The sequence below is a fragment of the Coturnix japonica genome, chromosome 5 (assembly GCF_001577835.2).
Source record: "Coturnix japonica isolate 7356 chromosome 5, Coturnix japonica 2.1, whole genome shotgun sequence".
NCBI lineage: Eukaryota > Metazoa > Chordata > Aves > Galliformes > Phasianidae > Coturnix > Coturnix japonica.
This window is the reverse complement of record NC_029520.1, coordinates 36,406,597-36,424,268: the sequence shown is the minus strand read 5'-3', so window position 1 is coordinate 36,424,268 and position 17,672 is coordinate 36,406,597. Positions and strand designations below refer to the sequence as shown.

Sequence of the window (17,672 nt, the reverse complement as noted above, 5' to 3'; positions counted from 1 at the left end):
AAACTAACAACTAAATGGGAGAAAATAAAACCTTTCTTGAGACATGAAATAAGATGTTTTAAAATTTTAATACAGTAGTACATAGCTGTCACAAAAGGCATTGCATTGTGATCCTTTCTATCCATCTTGTTTAAATGCTCTCTGGGAGCACAGCCTCACAGAGGTTCAGTGCAACAACTAAAAGCGTTGTCATGTTTAATGGAGCCCATGATGGCTCTATTCCCTGCTAATCATTTGCTCTCACCAGCATGGGAAAGTTGAGCAACCCAAATCTCTAGGACAGTAGTGTTAATAGAATAAGCAAAAAAAGTCAAGTGAGATGCTATCTGAGCCTGCCTGATGAGATTGCAGTCTGAAGACAACCCTGGTTTATCTCAGATGATGAACTATCGGGGATAAGCAGAATGCATCAAGTCTATTTCCTCAAGACCTTGACTTGCTGGTGGTAGGGGAATATGAATAGCATCTAGGCAGCTCAATATAGATTAAACGTGGAACTAGATAAGATCATAATGTTAATGAATGTCCACTTTAAAAGTACCCTCAAATACCTAGTCCAATAACCACACAATGCAAAGGATTATGTTTCCAGTATAAGCTTTTTGAGGAAAGGTAAATTAAAGGTAAAATCAAGGGCTTCATTCTATATATAATATGCATGTAGGTCACTCGGAATGTAATGCCTCCTATTTATTTCCATGGAAACTATAACAAACACAAAGAGCACAACAGAACTATTTGATAAAGCTGAAAAAGGCTATATTTCAACAGTTACTACCATTAACTATGCATTTTGCCAGCAATGAACAAGAGCCTGCATGCCATATATATAAAAGTCTGTACCAGTGGGGGTGGCCCACTGTTGACACTGCTGAAACAACCCCTACCACCACCTCACTATGCTCACATCTACTGTTTGGTCTCCATAAACATTCAGAAAGCATCAGTTAAAGGCAATGAGTGCAATTATTTCCACAAAAGGAATTTAATGGGACACTTCAGCTTCCCAAACACTCCCACATCAGACACCATATTGTCAGACTGCCCCTCTTCTACCCTTTGTCACATGGCAGCAAAACATAACAAAATACTCTCTGAAAGATTCAACCACTACTGCCATACCACCAACATTTGCCTCAGAAATTGTGGGTCAACATAATAAAATAGGAGGTCTTACTTTCAGGGCTGCTCTCAAATCTGAAGACAAACATCATTCTTTTTATGTGCAGACTTACTTACAACAAAAAGTGATTTCTGAATAGTCAAAATTATTATGTATCTCAAAAGGCTTTACAAATCTAGATCCTTACTGTAATTCCCAAAGAGATGAAGAAACTCATTTAATTAAGATTACAAAGACAGAAAATTGAATATCTAGAACAGATTCAGACTCCACTGTTTTCCAGATTCACACCACACAGCTATGTGTGACATCAGTCAAAAAACAGTTCAGTAAGAAAAACAGACAGAAATCTTGGAAAATGAAGACTAAATCCTGTGCCACATGTCTGTATTCCCTCAAAATCATATAATCTATAACTGCCACTGAAAAACAAATTTTAAAATATCAATATTAGGTGTAACATGTAGATACATCTAAGGATTATTCATTTATGCAAATGTTACTATTACATTTGCCTGAATAAAGTACAGTAAAGCATTGCATAATAAAACATTATTATACTGTTTATCTTAAACAACATATTGCCTTACCAGTGAATTGTTTGGACTTTATATTTATTTACGTTTATGCACTGGAGAAATATGGTATAGTATCTAGCAGTGAAGGTGGAATTGAGCTACTACGACTTGGGCTTTTTCGAGTAGCAGCTTATAGACTCTAATTTCCTGGTGCAGAATTAGTGTAGAAGTACACAGTGAAATACTCTCAGGATCAACAACTCTTGGAGAAACCCACAATCAGCAACTGGAAAAAACTACAGGATTGGGTTTATTTCATATTGACAGTTAAAAAAAAAATAACATTAACATGTTATTGATACATGACAGTGCAGAGCCACTGAATGCATCCTCTCAGAATCCTACCTACACCATTTTCACTTTAAAAATTCTTCTTCAATTAAAATTCTTCACTTAAAATCCTAACATCAAAGTCACTTTGCAACATGTGTTTAGTTCAAAGACTAAAATCCTGAGAATGACTCAAACCATTGGCTTGAGGAGCCTAGTCACCTACAAATAGTATTTATACATACTTTGCATTTCTTTCACTGCACAAGCCACACTGTATCAAGTAAAGGAGAAATAACAGAAACTATTTTGGGAGCCTTCTAAATGAATTAATGCTCACGTAACCCAGGCTTTCAAAATGGTTTTAATGGCATAGATGTGTGTTTACGTTTGCATTTGTGTCCGAACCTTTTTATGACTAGCACAGGCTGAGAATTTTCCTCTGAAAGGTAATTAATCAGAACTCAGCTATTTATAGGAATTTTTCTAAATTCATCTTTCTAAAAAGTTTAGGCAGTTAACAAAAAGGTTTCCAGTTTCATTAAAAACATTTTGTTTACAAAAATTAATTAATAAATAGTTAATGAAGTTTAAAAATGTCAAAGATTGAAATTCTTTTAGTGAATTTGTTACAATCATGAAAATTGAACAAGGTTTGCCTTAAGTAATCCAACTGGCATTGAATTACAAAATACAAAACAAAGATCAGATGTGAAAGAGCAACTGAAATATTTAAAGCTATGTGCAGGTTCAAACTAAAACTCTGATTTGAACACAGTTATGTTAAGAAATTGGTCAATTTGAGAGAACAGGTTACTGTTACGTTTAGATCAGCAGGGAGTGATACTAGCAAAAGGAAAGACAATATGATCTTTCCCTTAGTGGGAGAGTGAGAGAACTAATTATTATCTATAGGACATAAAGGCATTCACAGGCAACAGGATAGAAGAAGAAATGTAACGTACTATAAATCAATATTACCATACTGAGCCCTTGATTTTTAGTCTAACGGAGTTATAAATCTTAGTTTCTAGGATCTTCTTTTGAAACTGTTTTGAAGGATTCCCTTGAGGACCTGAGTTGATAGATTAGAGTAGATATCTGTGAAAAATGTTTTTCCACTGTTAGCAGGGTGGTTCTACTCACTGAAGGTTTGAGCTATCTTACCATGGTACAGGAGAGCTTTCTGGACTCACTGGGTAAGATTCCATGATGCTCTTTGCAGCGCAGGATAAAGGGCACCATACTGTAGACCATATGAGTTAAATGCAAGGCTTTGAATGGTTTTACTGTGACGTTGTACTTTGGTGGCTGCACAAATCAGGCTGTCTGTGCCTTGATTTCATTTAATTAATTTTATTTCTGGTAATTAATTCAGTAAAACTATTGTGGAGGTAGACTGAGGCTCCAAACATTTTAGGAAATGAATGAATTATGAAAAAACAATTTAAAATTATTTTCTGTTTTCCCATCATTTTCTGTTAAAGGTCCTCCACATGGTTTTAAGTCAAGAGCAAATGTATACAGTGGGTACATTTTTGTATAGTAATTTTCTGTGAGATATCTGGATGTCTCGCACAGAGATATAAGCTATCTATATCCCTTGAGAAGTAGATGTTGAAAGAAAATACTTGGACAAATTCTCTCTAAATTCCCTGGAATAGCAAGCTCAGTACTTTCAACATTTTCAATTTATCAGAGTTTGTCTCATTTCATAGAATCATAGAACATTCCCATTGATGTTCTAGGAAAGAGACCTACAAAGATTCTGGAGCATAACTCCTGGCTCCACACAGGACCACCCAAAATTCAGACCATACATCTGAGAGTACTGTCTAAACTCTTGCTGAACTTGGGCAGATCAAGGCTGTGACCACTGCCCTGGGGAATCTGTTCCATTGCTCAAACACCCTCAGGTGAAGATCCTTTTCCTAACACCCAACCTGATTTCCCCTGACACAGCTCCATTCCATTCACTTGGGTCTTCTGCTGTCATCAGAGGGCAGAGATCAGCATATCCCCTTTGTTCCCCACACGCAGAGCTGCAGGCCACCATGAGGCCACTACTCAGCTTGCTTTTTTCTGGGCTGGACAATCAAATGACCTCAGCCACTCCTCATGTCTTACCCTCTAGACCTTTTAATATCCTTTATGCCCCTCTGACACATTTCACTGAGTGAAAAAAAAAAAAAAAAAGAGAAAAACTGAATAGACTAGCTTGGAGGATAGCCCTTCATCATCTATACCCTGCACAAATTACACCATAGACTACAATAACTGAGTCCTTTCTGCCCAGGCCAGATGTTCCCTAGCATTAGCTTATTTATTTATTTATTTATTGCTGCAGAGTCTGCCAATCTCTAGATAAACACAAGAGCTCTGTTTTTGCACCCATGGCTGGCAAAATGTACATGAATGCTCTGCATTCTACTACAGTTGAGGCTGAATCTGAGATCTGCAGATCACAGTTACTCATTTGGCCATGCAGGTACAGACTGTGCTGACAAAGGCACCTCTAGCCATCCGTGAGCACTGTGCCAACACACAAGATTCTGTTTTTGTGCCAAATGTATTCTGGCTTGTAATGACAAAAGTGATATGAGGCTGGTTATGCCTTCAAAACCTCTAGGAAATATACAAGTATTTCATTACTACTTGCAAGTGTACAGAATGAAGAGGTGGAGCTCTGCTTTAGCTATAGGAAAAGGTAGAGTCAAAATAGGAGACATATTCGGAAGTTGTTACTTTCATCTTCATTGCTTAGATCACTCTACCTCTGTCCCTATGGGACATTCTTATCTGAAAGAAGCTTTCTGGGAGGCTTACATTAGTTTAGAAGGAAGCACTGAATAGAAAGGACTTAATTTTATGCACCATAGGCTGCAACTGAAACACTGTGAGTACATGGCAGCTGTTGTTTGAAAACGGACACAACAGGCTTAACTTTATACAATTTAGAGGCAGAAGAGAAGACATTTCTGGCAGCATTTAGCAAGGCTAAGGTTGTTTATATTACACACGAGTTCACACAAATTCAGCTTTTTGCAGAGCAATGCAAATTCTCTCTCTAACACATGCACACACATTGTATTTCCAATCCTCTGAACTCACTGATGTGAGTTTCTATTAGGAAGAGAAAGGGGTATGACTGCCATATGCACAGATTTCCCAAAAGACATCTTATTCTTCTACCTCGAAATTCTGGCTGAGGAAGCTGGAGGGTTGTGTGCATGTGTTTGGCAATTCCAGCTCTGCTCATGCACAGGCTTCTGCTAAAATGCATGCACAATGAATCAGATCTTCCAGGAATACCCAATGTACATATGTTTGCCCACAAACAATAAATGACAAGCAACTAAGACAAGCTGAAGTAAACGTGTGCATTAACTGAGCAGTACACAGATGATGGTGAGCACTTCTTGGTAGCATGACACTACATATGTGCCTCTTTTCCCCATGACACTCTTTTGCTAGGGATTCCAAGATAAAAATACAGTCATGCCGCAAAGCAAAAGTAATGTGAACAGCGCACAGGACAGCACCAGAGGCAGGCTCTAGTGACAAGTTTGGTTCTCTGCCCAATCACATTCAGATATCCTAAACACTATTAACCACAGAAAACTACTAAATAGGAACCTCAATGGTCTGGAGTCATGTGACAAAAAAAGTAACTGAAGGACTTCAGCAGAATTCAGGTTGTTTAAATGTGGCAATAGTTTCTGATTCAGAAAACTGCTTTCTCTGTGCCCCATTTTCTCTTCTTAGAACAGGAAAAAAAAAACCAAAACTGTTTGCTTGCCCTCTATCAGTGTTAAGATGCTGTAAGTTGCTATATTAAATGTTTTGAGATAGCAATATAAAACAGCTAAGGAAAAATCTTCATAAGAAATAGACTTATTAATAAGAATGACAAGTGAAGTTATTATAACTGGATAAAATTGCAGTAAGTCTCCTCCTTCGTTCTTTACAGCACAGGATGATAATCACTTGTGAGGTCAGAGTGGAAAAAAAAAAACAACCCTCCCTTGGGATATACAATTAAACACATCAAATAGATTATTTGCATCCATCTGTAGCATCTGGCACTAGCCACTGCCAGAGACGGAATACCAGACCAGATGGACCAATGTACATGGCAATTCTTATCATCTTGTGTGATTAATTTCTTCCTTCAGGTTGGTATGTCTCCTCTAATTGCATATCAGCATCTAACCAAAATTGGTGCTGACGTATCATTGATTGTACTGTGAGTTTATCTGCAGCTCAGCATTCTGGGACAGTTCAGCCCCTTGCTTACATTAACTCTAATGCAGGATTTCTTTATCAGTGAATTTCTACATTTACTTGTACATTTTCCAAGTCTTGTCCTCAGAGATTACCAACAGAGTGCATGACTCAACTGTAATTTAAACCAAAAATCTTTTTTAGTTCCTGAATCTCTGCTACTCCAGCACTGTAGCCCACAAGACTGTAGACTGTAAGACTCCAAATGATTTTCTTACAGCTACAGTCTTGTCTGTGAATTTATAGAGCCCAGACCTTCACAGCAGGATCCTAAAACCTTCCCACAAACTCTTTTAGAGTGACTGTGACAGTTCTGATCTTTCTTCAGTGCAACATCTTCCTTGCTCTCAGTGTCTCAGAATGAACCACAGAAAAACAGCAGTCTCATCATTTACAAAACCCATCCACTGTGCTTTTATAATATGAAGATCATATAAGCAATTATAATTAATTTTACATTGCTAATAATTATATTTTTAATTATTAGAAACCAATAGCACTGCGCCATAAAATGATGATGTTGCATTGTAACATCACAGCAAGGTTGTAAGGTCAAATAATATGAAGATGGTAAATATTCAAAAGGTTATTTGTAAAGGAAAACTCACTGATATCAATGCCTTGGCTGGAAAAGCTGGGGCAATCTCCACCACGGAGCAATCTCCAAGAGATGCTGCCTTGGTGGTGGTCAGCCCTTAAATGAGGTTTAGGGGAGGTGAAGTCGAGCTCCCCCGTTCCGGGAGCACAGCTAGATTACTCTCACCTGTGCTCCCACAGCTGATCCAACACTTGCCTCAGCTGATTAATCAAAGGTTCAGGCTGTGATTTCCCATACGAAGGTGATGATTTTCATTGCCATATTTTAAAGCTCTTGACTAGACAGGACTTCTGCAAACCCAATCCAGTTTAGCTTTATGAAGGCCAGAGACTGAAGCAGCTTGTCTAGAAAGTGCCCTTGAATCCAATAGGAAATCTGCAAAGGCTGTAGAAAAGTGTTGATGTTTTATGACTGCTTGAGCTGTGGAATGACTTAGAAGAATCAAATTGCTCCTTCAAATGCAACTGCTTTGTCTAAACTCAGTGTTCAGGGGGAAATATTCTACATGTACTGCCTCTAGCCTTTTCCTGAATCTGTACTCAGCTTCCCTATGGACATGAATTACGCATAATTCTAAACTTCAACAGAAATGTAAAAGCCAGACATAGATTCTGAAGTGAAGCAAGCTTCCCTGAGGAGAAATACTACAGATATCCCTATGCACTCATGCAGGGGTGCTACAACAGAAACATCTGCTCTCCAGACACAGCACTTAAAGAGGACTGCTCTTAGCTCCTGATATGTGGAGATGCTCCTGATACACTGGAGCATAGGCAGGGCAGAGGCAGTCTGGCCCCACTACTCCCTGCAGTGCAACCCAGACGCTACCTGGGCCAGTGACCTGCTCAGTAACACAGGTGAAGTACTGCGTGGCTTTTCCACACTGAGCAACAGCAGAAGCCACCCCTTCACCCTCCACAGAAAACACTTTCAAAAACTGCTCTAGCACCTTAGACCAGTTGGTAACAAATTACATCTATTAATGTCTTGTTCTAGATGTTGGCAGTAAGACTTCTAAGAACTCAGGTAACAGTTAACAAATAAATAAATAAATAAATAAGCTACATGCTTCCACCATCACAGTAAGCTGGGTTTATAAAAGTAATGCAATAGTGTGAAGTTTAGGTCCAAGGTAGAATGAAAATCACGTGGCTAAAACACCACCATATAGTGACCATCAGGGCTCTGCAGGTCGAGGTGCAGAACCTATAGGCTTCTTCAAAGCATTTTAAACATCTTCAGCTCAGACCAACAAGGCAATCAGCCTGCTGAGCTCTTAAACTCCTCTTTCATTTCCATTTCCTTAAACTACTTCTTCCTCCAGCTTCAAACTGTCTGCGTCTTTTCTTGAGAACTACTTGGATTTTTAGTGGTTCTTCAGATAATCGTTGCCTCTTTTACTCCTGATTAAAGAAAGAATGGGAATTGTACCCTTGACTGCTTTACACTTCAGCTTAACTTCCATCTTCCTCCTCTTCCATCCCTGCTCTGTTCTTTCCTTTACCAACTGAAATCACCTGGATAATTCAATTCACAATTTTTGGTAAAATGAACAAATTGAACAGTTGCAGAGGTGACCTAACCTGTGACAGAAGGAGAGTGAACAGGGAACACTGAAAATAGAGGCTGGAACGATTTCTGGGTCTCTCCAGAAATTCCCTGAAGTTCTGGAATTGGTAAATGAAATCATCACTAACAGCTGAGGATCACCTGATCCCAGGAAGAAGTAACTGAAAAAAAAAACACAAAAAAAAACACTGCATTCAACCATGCAGTCCAGGCATTTCCGTATTCCTGGCACTCTACTCTTTGGGTGAGGATTAGTAATTCTTCATAGAACTGCCTACATAAGAAGATGCTTCTCCTTCTTAGGGCGCCACAGGGATGAATTCACAGCACTTCATGTAAAGACGGAGCTGTAACACTGTGATGTTCCCAAGGTTCAAAGGACAAAGTAGTCTGGCTGAAGTTTGAAAATCCCCTTCCTGTGTGTTGGGAGAAAACAATAACAATACAGTTCTCTTCCCTTCAGATGGGTTACGCCAGGATCACATCACATTTCTGCATTACAGCAGAGGGAAACTGAAACATTCTGAAATGTATGATACAGCCCTAATATTCACCATCCAGTATACTGAGGTAAAGCAACAGCAGAGCTAGAGAAAACTTCCAGGGGTTCCTGCCCTCAGTTCTGCCCACTGCTGCTGCCTAGGAAAAACCTCTTCAAACATTTTACATCACAAAGTGAGATTTGTCTTTCATGACATCAATGGCAAATAGCAATTCTCCCCAAGGAATCTGAAAGGGCTCACAATTTCATCATTTCTGTAAAACAGCTATCAAGTATTAATCAGTCCAGTAGGGGAGGCCGCTCATTTTGCCAGTGTATTCTTGCCTAATGACTGGACAGGAAAAGTAGCCTGAGACTATGGCTTGCTAAGTAGAAAATAACCTGTCTGGAATAACAATTGTCTGAAATGAAATAAGCTTAAATATACACCACTGGCATTCATCTGGGTAGGATTTGCCACATGGATCTTTACTTACATGACATATCCTTTTCTTCCTAAGCCAGTAAACATCCATTCATTCTGAAGGACAAACACTCCTACCACCTTACTTTGTTCCAAGCTCCTGCAAGCCTGGCATGCTCACAGTGCCACGTGTCAGAAAATCACCAGGTAAAGGGATGCTTGCAGGGCACATACATTTCTTTTCCCTGAATATGAGCATAGCAAAATAATAATAATAATAATAATAATAATAATAATAATAATAATAATAATAATAATAATAATAATAATAATAATAAATGAATAGTAAAAAATGTTTGCTGTTTCTCTTCTTTAAGCCTTTGTTAGGTACTGAATATATTTCTCAAGGAAAATTAATTTCTTTGCCTTTTCCTTGCCTCTAATGAACTGCCTCTGAATGCATGAGGGCACAGGAAGGAGAGCAGACTGTGGTGAGATAATAAAAAGTGAAAAGGCATTCAAAGCCATCAGTATCTTGCAAACCTACACTGATAGAAATATGTTGGACTGCAGACAGGGGAGAGACATCAGGGAAACTTGGAATATCTTTGGCATTCATTATCTAACTGCAAAAAAACAGACAGCACTGAAGAAGCAGCAGGTTATGCAGTCCTACAGAGGTTAAGGAGACAGATGACTCTAGATATAAGCCATATAAATTGAAGATTTATGTGCCATCCAGGCCACCAGCATTTCTTAACACCGCACTCAGCGGTTATTAGTCCACAAACTCCTCTGCGAAATCCTAGGACATCATAATTGTCAGCAGAATAATGAAAATGTGAGGAAAGCATAATATAGGTAAGTAAAACAAGAACACACCTACTGCTTCCACTTTAACCTCACTAGGTACTAGAAGATCCACAGCACTTTTAAGTCAGAAAATGTGTCCATACTTATGAGCTCATGGCAGCTTCAGTAGTTTCAGGAGTGATATCATCTCAGATGATCGCCATAATTCAAGGAAGTTAGAAAAGATGGAGTACAAGTAACTGAGACGTTTAACTCCAAGAGATAAGTGGATTTCTGAGTGTTCAGCCACACAGACAAAAACTTCCCAGCGCAGACAATCAGGTGGAGCCCTTGGCAGAACTCATTCTCTATGTAGCCTGAGCAGTGGATTAACAGGATCAAAATTATTCAACCTTTTTCTTTCTTTCTTTTTTCTTTCTTTCAAACGTGTGTTTCTTCAACAATTTTGTGTCAAGTCTTACTTTGTCAAACGTGTTCTCTTGTCCTGCATTAGGCAGGCAGACCTCAAACCATTTTGGAATATCTGCTAGCACAATTACATGCTTAAGCCAGTGTTCCTGAATGACAAAAGGAGCATTGCTGATATTTTTTTTTTTTATATTAATAAAACACTGAAGCTTTTGGCTTCCCTATAAACTTTAAGTATGCTCTGTAGCTAAGGAGAAACACTTTCTATGACCAGTGTCCTGATTGTCTGCTGTGTTTCCTCCCTTAACTAGCCCGTAACAGCCTTCCCAATGCTATTCAGGAAATTTCTGTGCCCAGCTGCTTTGCCCTCATAGTATGGCTGGAAGCTTCACCAACGGGGCAGTGCATTTTTGCACTGAAACATCTGGTACTGAAACAGCAAACCTGCAGCACCAGCTAAATAGAAACATTTCCAGACATCGCATCACTGCACCGTCTCCACTGGCTGGGGTCATTAAGCAAAGCAGATGGAGTGGGAGCAGAAGGCTGCTGTAGCTGCAGGATCCAGCCAACACCAAGAGTCAGGAAAACACTCACCCAGCAGAGCAGCAGGTGAGCAGGGAACCAAAGAGTTCACCCAACAGGTCCCAGCAATCGACTGCTGTCATCCAGCATGATGTTAAAGATCAAAATGTTAGACAATAAAAGCAAACTTCATCTCCTCTCCCAGTCATTTCATCTGCTGGATGAAGATAAACTGTATCTGTTCTAAATCCATAGAACAAGTTCCAAGGATAGAATGGAGACTGATGCACTCCACAGCTGTTACATGGACCCTGACCTGGGGATAAGCAGCCTGGTGATACTCTTCTCCTAAGCTTTCCAGATAACAAAGTCTTCGCTGATTCTTTACCATGTGGTATTTGCAGAATAAGCAAAGGACCTTTTTTTAGCAGCATCTTATGTCTTTCTGATTCATTCACTTTGTCCCTTGAGCTTCTGCAACACATGGACTGCTATAGTCTGTGAAATACTTTCTCCCCTCCTCCTCTCCATCATCAAGAATGCAAAGAGATGAAAGGTGCAAAAGTAAGGAGATGATAAAGTAAACCTTAGCACTGGCTCCATTTAGTAATATCCTTTATCAGCCTGCTATTCGTGCTTAGCAACCACTGTATCTCACACCAACTTCATTTTCATTTTAATATACCATACAGAAAAGCAGCCTAAATATACATCCCCAGATCTAAAGCGTATAATCTGTAAACTACAGGAACAGGCAGATCATTTCCATTAGTTTCTTATGTAGCAAAAACCACAATTTACAACCAAAGCATATAATTATATTCAAATTCTAAAAGACAGTGTCGGAAGTACTTTAAATTCATAGTTTGGGGGAAAGTCACTCAGGGGTATACGCAGTTATGTTTTAATGTGCAAAAACAACACAGACGCACACAAAAAGAGCACAAGAGAAGTAATTGGTGAGTGGCAAGGGAGCCATGGCAGATTGCTGCCCCTGGCTCCAGCAGCTGACTTCTTCAGAAGCACCAGCAGTGGCAACTGGTGCTGAAGCCCAGGCAGGCTGTGAGCCAAAAGGGAATATGGTGCTGAGCCCAATGTCCAGAGCATGTGAGTGTCTTGTCTGTCACTCAAGCAGAGAACAATGCAGGCTGTTCTTTAACATCTAAAGCACAAGAGGAATATTAGGGTTTCATATGCTTCTGCAGCTCACTGCCAGGGATCTCAAAGCACCAACAGGGCACTGGCACTACTCACCTCACCTAGAGGAAAAACAGTCCTGTCCTTATGCTATGAAAAACACAAGCCACAGAGAAAGGCCACAGAGATTCACCATGATCACACAACAAGCCTGAGCCACTGGTCATCAGTGTGCAGTCTCATGTATACAGGTTACACAGAAGACAGGAAAATCTCCTTTTTCTTTTTAGTGCAAGTAACCTTTCACAATGACCAAAGCCCATCAGAACAATAGAAATACAAAACCAAAAACTATCTATCTGCTAAGCAGCATGGGGCTGGCATCCTGAGAAGCTGCACACAGAGCCAGTCTAAAGTCACAGCATACAGAAACAGAAAACACAAGGGCAGTCATCCACTGCACCTCCCAGACAAAGCTTGTTTCTTGCACTTACAAGCTCCATTTTTTTGTGCAGTTACCTCCTGTGTAACAAACTGCCAAACTTCTCATCTCCAGCTGAAGACTGTCCTTTGAGATTCGTGCCTTATGTTACCCAGGTGCTTTTTCCTGCTTTTGGTAAAACTTGTGTCAGGAATGTGAGGCTTCCAAGAGCACAGTGTGCAGTAACCTAGTGACCATCGTAACATTTTTCAAGCAGGTATTTTAATGCTACAACAAAAGACGAGGAAAAAAAAAAAAATAGAAGAAAAACTGGCCAGTATCTTTAAGAAAATTGTCTTCTCCTTTTTCAAATGCAAGAACAGCATAAAAAGTACAGTTCCTATCCTGCAGTGTTCTGACTGTGCAGCTTGAGTCACATATCCCAATATTCTTTACAACTTCAATGCCCATACAAAGTATACAGTAAGATCCTTCATCTGTCTTTGAAACACCGTCACCTCTGCAGTAGAATGTGACATTTGCTTGACAAGTCAGGGCTGCACTATCCAAAGGCAGAAATAAAGTGAAGAAGGATTCTCACTTCAGTCTAAATTGAAACAAAACAAAACAAAAACAAACAAACAAAAATAGAAGAAGAAAAAATCCTGATCTGACTCAGGATTAAAATTCCCACTTATGCAAAAGGTACCACGAGGTACTGAGTAAGCACTAAGTATGTATCAGAAAGGTTCTTTGAACATTTCCCAGGTAACATCACTTTCAGTAGCACCAGTCTGAGCAGTGTTTCAAAGGGCACAGAAACACATATTAAATCAGTGTGACAGGGTTCAGCAGTAGCGTTAGGCTGCTCTTGTCCCAGAGCTCATAAGATCACTGGGATGTCACAGGATTGAGTACAGGTGAACAGACTTAAGCTTCAATTGTACAGAAAACCACATGCTGTTCCAGGTTGGGAACAGCTAATACAAAGCACTCCGTGGGACAGCAGAATTAGAAGTCAAGACATCCCATCTGTTTCATGGAAATCATCAGACAAATAGAAAACTCATTCTGAGGAAGCAGCCTTTGCGTAAATGTGTAACTACCAAATCCTGTGCTTCCTCAGAAAAGCTCCCGGGAAGCAAAGATGAATTGTGGTCACTTAGTCAAGATACAAGGGACAGTGATTTTGGATGCTTACATTTCTGAGCAGTCAGCTTGAGGGAATTTAGAGACCTTACCTTTCTCTAAAAATACTAGTCATTGTTAATGTTTCTGAGAAAGGGAATCTGAATACTCAGGATACAAATTCACTTGTCTTCAAAAGACGTAGGCTTTACTGCTGTTATGGACCAGCTACAGAGAGCAGATTTCTGGCTTTTCAATTCTACAGAACTGAACTGCAACCCTAATTTAAGGTCTGAATGAAGTTAATTTTATTGGATCACTGACTGTTCTGTATAGGATGATTTCTTTCCTTTTGTTAAAGCTACAGCCATTGCTCAAAGTAATCTCCCGATGATGGGAGAATATGGAAGGTCCTGCTTGGCACCTAGGAACAGGCAGTGCTGGGGATAAGGAATTAGTTTTCCATTGTACAATACAGGCAGGATTGGAGTAACAAAGATGCCTCAGGAATAGGTCACTTTACAGGAGCAGAAAGGAACAGCATATGTGTATTGTAAAGAAAGTGCACAGGCACATTTATGTGTGGCTTTAATGCTGGTTTGCAGAATAACTCCCTGTTTCATAGAAACCCTCCTTGATTTGTCCAAGTGTTCATTCTCATGCGCTAATTTTAAAAATGACATAAGAGACAAAAATGCTTCACATAAGTGAGAGGACTTGTGAGAACTGACGAAGGCCTGCCAGTTACACCTACAAGATCTGGTGACTGCTCACAGCCAGTCCTCATCACAACCTTTCACTTTTTGCTGGGACTCATTTAACCGCCCATGCAAGCCTCAGCTCTGCACAAACCAAAAGAGAAATGCTCCCCACATCCCCTATTTCTCCCACAGCTGCCCTCACGCAGCTGTACTGTAGAGGCTGGGACAGGCTGCTTCACCTCTCTGCACCCCTGCACCACTGCCCATCGAGGAGGGCCAGAGAATATAGCTGGAGGAGGAAAGGAGAAATGAAATTAATTAATTCATCTCTAAGACAAAACACGCTAAAATCTCTTTATTTTATCTGTCAACCCAGAGGCATGCATTATTCAGCAGCTGAGGCGATGAGGATGTGGAAAGAGGGGCTGTGAAGCCACTGCTGCAGGCTCTGGTACAGCAGCTGACCCAGCAGGGTGCTGCAGAGCCAAAGGGGAAAGGAGGACACAGCACATGGGGACTTGTAATAAAAACTGTCCAAAGTTTGTTCCATGGCTAGGCTGCTTTCATCCCTCTGCCCCATAAGGTGCTCCAGGAAAAAAAAGAGGAATTATGGATTTCCCTTCCTTCTTTTAGCAGAGCAAGATTCTGTCAGTCTGGGAAAAGTCCTCTCATAGAAAACTGATTTCTTCTGACCCACAGAGTGGCTCTGCCTCTGTGGGTTTGCTACCTGCTGGCAGTGAGTTACAGCTGTCCAAATGTTTGCAAGTTGAAGATCAAGCATCAGCAAGCAGCAGCCCAGTAGTTGCAGAATTAATTCTCCTTATGCCAGCACTGCAATAACTGCAAGTCTGTGCCCACTCCTGTTCAAGCTAAGCCACGAGGTTTTCTGCTGATTTCAAACAGACTGTGTCAGGAAAAGAGCACAACATGATACAGCACTGAGTACCAATAGTCATACTGCAGGGCTGGAAGGCAGTACAGTGTGTGTGTATGTGTGTGTGTTGGGGGGGGTGGGAGGGGGCTGAACCCTCTCCCTCTGAAGTCAGGGAGTATGGGGCCACCCAGTAGGGCAGGGCTTAGCCTTTCTGTTTTATATTCCTCCAGCAAAGAAAAAGAATCAAAACCCAATAAGCACGGAGACCGTACAGCCTCGCAGGGATCTGAGTCCTCAATACTGTCACAGAACCAAATTCCAAGGGCCTCTGTTGTGCAACAGAGAGAAGGAACACACAAATAAAACACGTGTGTGTTTACAGGACCAGCTGTCTATGTGGTCCTTTTTTTCCCTCTCTCTCTCTTCCCCTTACTCGTGGCCAAAGGCAGCTTCCATGCCAGCTCTGCTACATGGCATGATTAGGAAAGGAAAAAAAAAAACTCTCCTGCTGGCTTATGTGCTGGCCTGAGCTCCAGAGCTCTCAATTTCCCTTGATTCCTTACTGCAATGAGGACACAGAAAAATGCCTGTCTCTCGCTGAAGTTGATAACAGCTTTTGCACAGGTCTCTTAAATGAGGCTTTACTGGACTTTCAGGGCGATGGAAAAGTCATCAAGGAGAAAAGAACCATCATTTCTTGACCAGGACACAGGCAATGGACTTTCCAGCAAACCATCACCTGCTGTTTTTGTCAGGGCTTGCCACTATCACATTCTGAAACATCCTTCTCTTCTCTCCTCACCAGTGACCTATGCACCAGCCTTCACCACCCCCTTTCATCACAGAGCACTCAGCTAAAAAGGCACCCACACAGGGTCAGCATTAGAAGAACTGGTGTCAGCAGGGAGGGAGAAGACACTCTGACGGGAGAGGCACAGGGACAGGAGAGCACCAGAAGAGCAGGTGGGAATGCCGCATGGCATGTCTGCAGTGGGTGCTGGGAAGGGTGTGCCAGCAGGGCTGGATCAGGGTTACAGAGATGGTAAAACCAGGAACATTGCAGCCAAGCCCTCAGATGACCAGAAGAGCAGCAGAAAGGGGTCAGATGGCACAGAACAGGTTGGTCTTCCAAGGAACGAGCTGAAGAGTGTGTTAGCTCAGAAAAGGAGCCAGGAGGACATACTGGGAGTCAGAAGGGAGCACCAGCAGAGTGAGCCCGAGACAGCAGGAGGTGCTCTGCAGAGCTACTGGGGGGTGCAGGGAGCGGTGAGCACTGCAGGACAGGCTGCAGTGCCTGGCAGCATGGGAGTGAGAGCCTAGGGCATTGCAGAACCAAAAGCTCGGGACTAGCATGCTACTGGTCCGGGTGGAGGTGTGTGGCGAGCTCTGCAGGCAGACATGGCAGCATCCTGTCAGCATGTCCATTTCCTGCTTATGGAGTTTACCTTCTACCTAAAAAGCACGCAAAACATTCAGGCCCCAGTAAGGGAAGGGAAGTAGTGCTATGCCAAACAGTATGACCATCTGTTAAGTACCACCCATAAGAAGCTCAGTTAGCAGTTATTAATCATTAGCAGCACGAGCCCTGCCGGTTGCAGCAATGCCCAAGGACCATGAGACAGCCCCCATTGTGCCCAAGTGACAACTCAGCCTGCCCCTGCCCCAAAGGATAGCTACAGGAATAGCTACAGGAGATAGCAGGCAGGATGGGAGGGAGAAGCTTGGTGATGGGATGACAGAAGACTTTGTCCCCCTTTCCAGTCTATTGCTGCCTTTACGCTCAGAGGCGGCCAAGCAGAGCTACTGCAGGTTCTCACTTGAGCCAGACCTGCCCTTGACCTGTACCACAGGGACGGCACAGGCCCTGTGTGGATAGCTAGCCCGTCAGAAGGAGCCGTAGGACAGATGTCAGGAGCAGCAAAAGGGGAGACAAGGAGAAGGGGGACACAGTAAAGGGCCCCGGGATGGCCAGGCCCAGGCCAGCTTCTCCTAGTGCAGGCAGGGGCAGCTCAGGTCCTGTATTGCTCGGCATCCCAGGGGCAGGACGTTTGCGGGTCCCCCTCCCACGGCATCACCCAGATCCCCCTTTTCCTTCTCCCTCGCTGTCAGAGCTACAGCCCGCTCCGGAATTTCCTGCCGCGGGTTTCCCGGGAATCCACTGCCGGGTTCCAAGCAGGGAGCACAGTGCAAAGGTAAACAGACGTCGCCTCTCTCTCTGCCCTCCCCAAGTCACCCCGCAACTTCGGGCAGGCAAACTGAGTGCATCGCATCATCCCCGGTTACCGGCCGGCCCACAGCGGACACACGAGGTCGGTCAGGAATGAAGAGCCGCGAGCAC

At 41.9% G+C, this 17,672-nt stretch overlaps 1 protein-coding gene across 10 annotated transcripts in view; it reads right to left on the bottom strand.

Moving 5' to 3' along the window:
• Window positions 1-17,672, bottom strand: part of NRXN3 (neurexin 3) — an 887,537-nt gene that overhangs the window by 306,464 nt on the left and 563,401 nt on the right. The window lies entirely within an intron of this gene.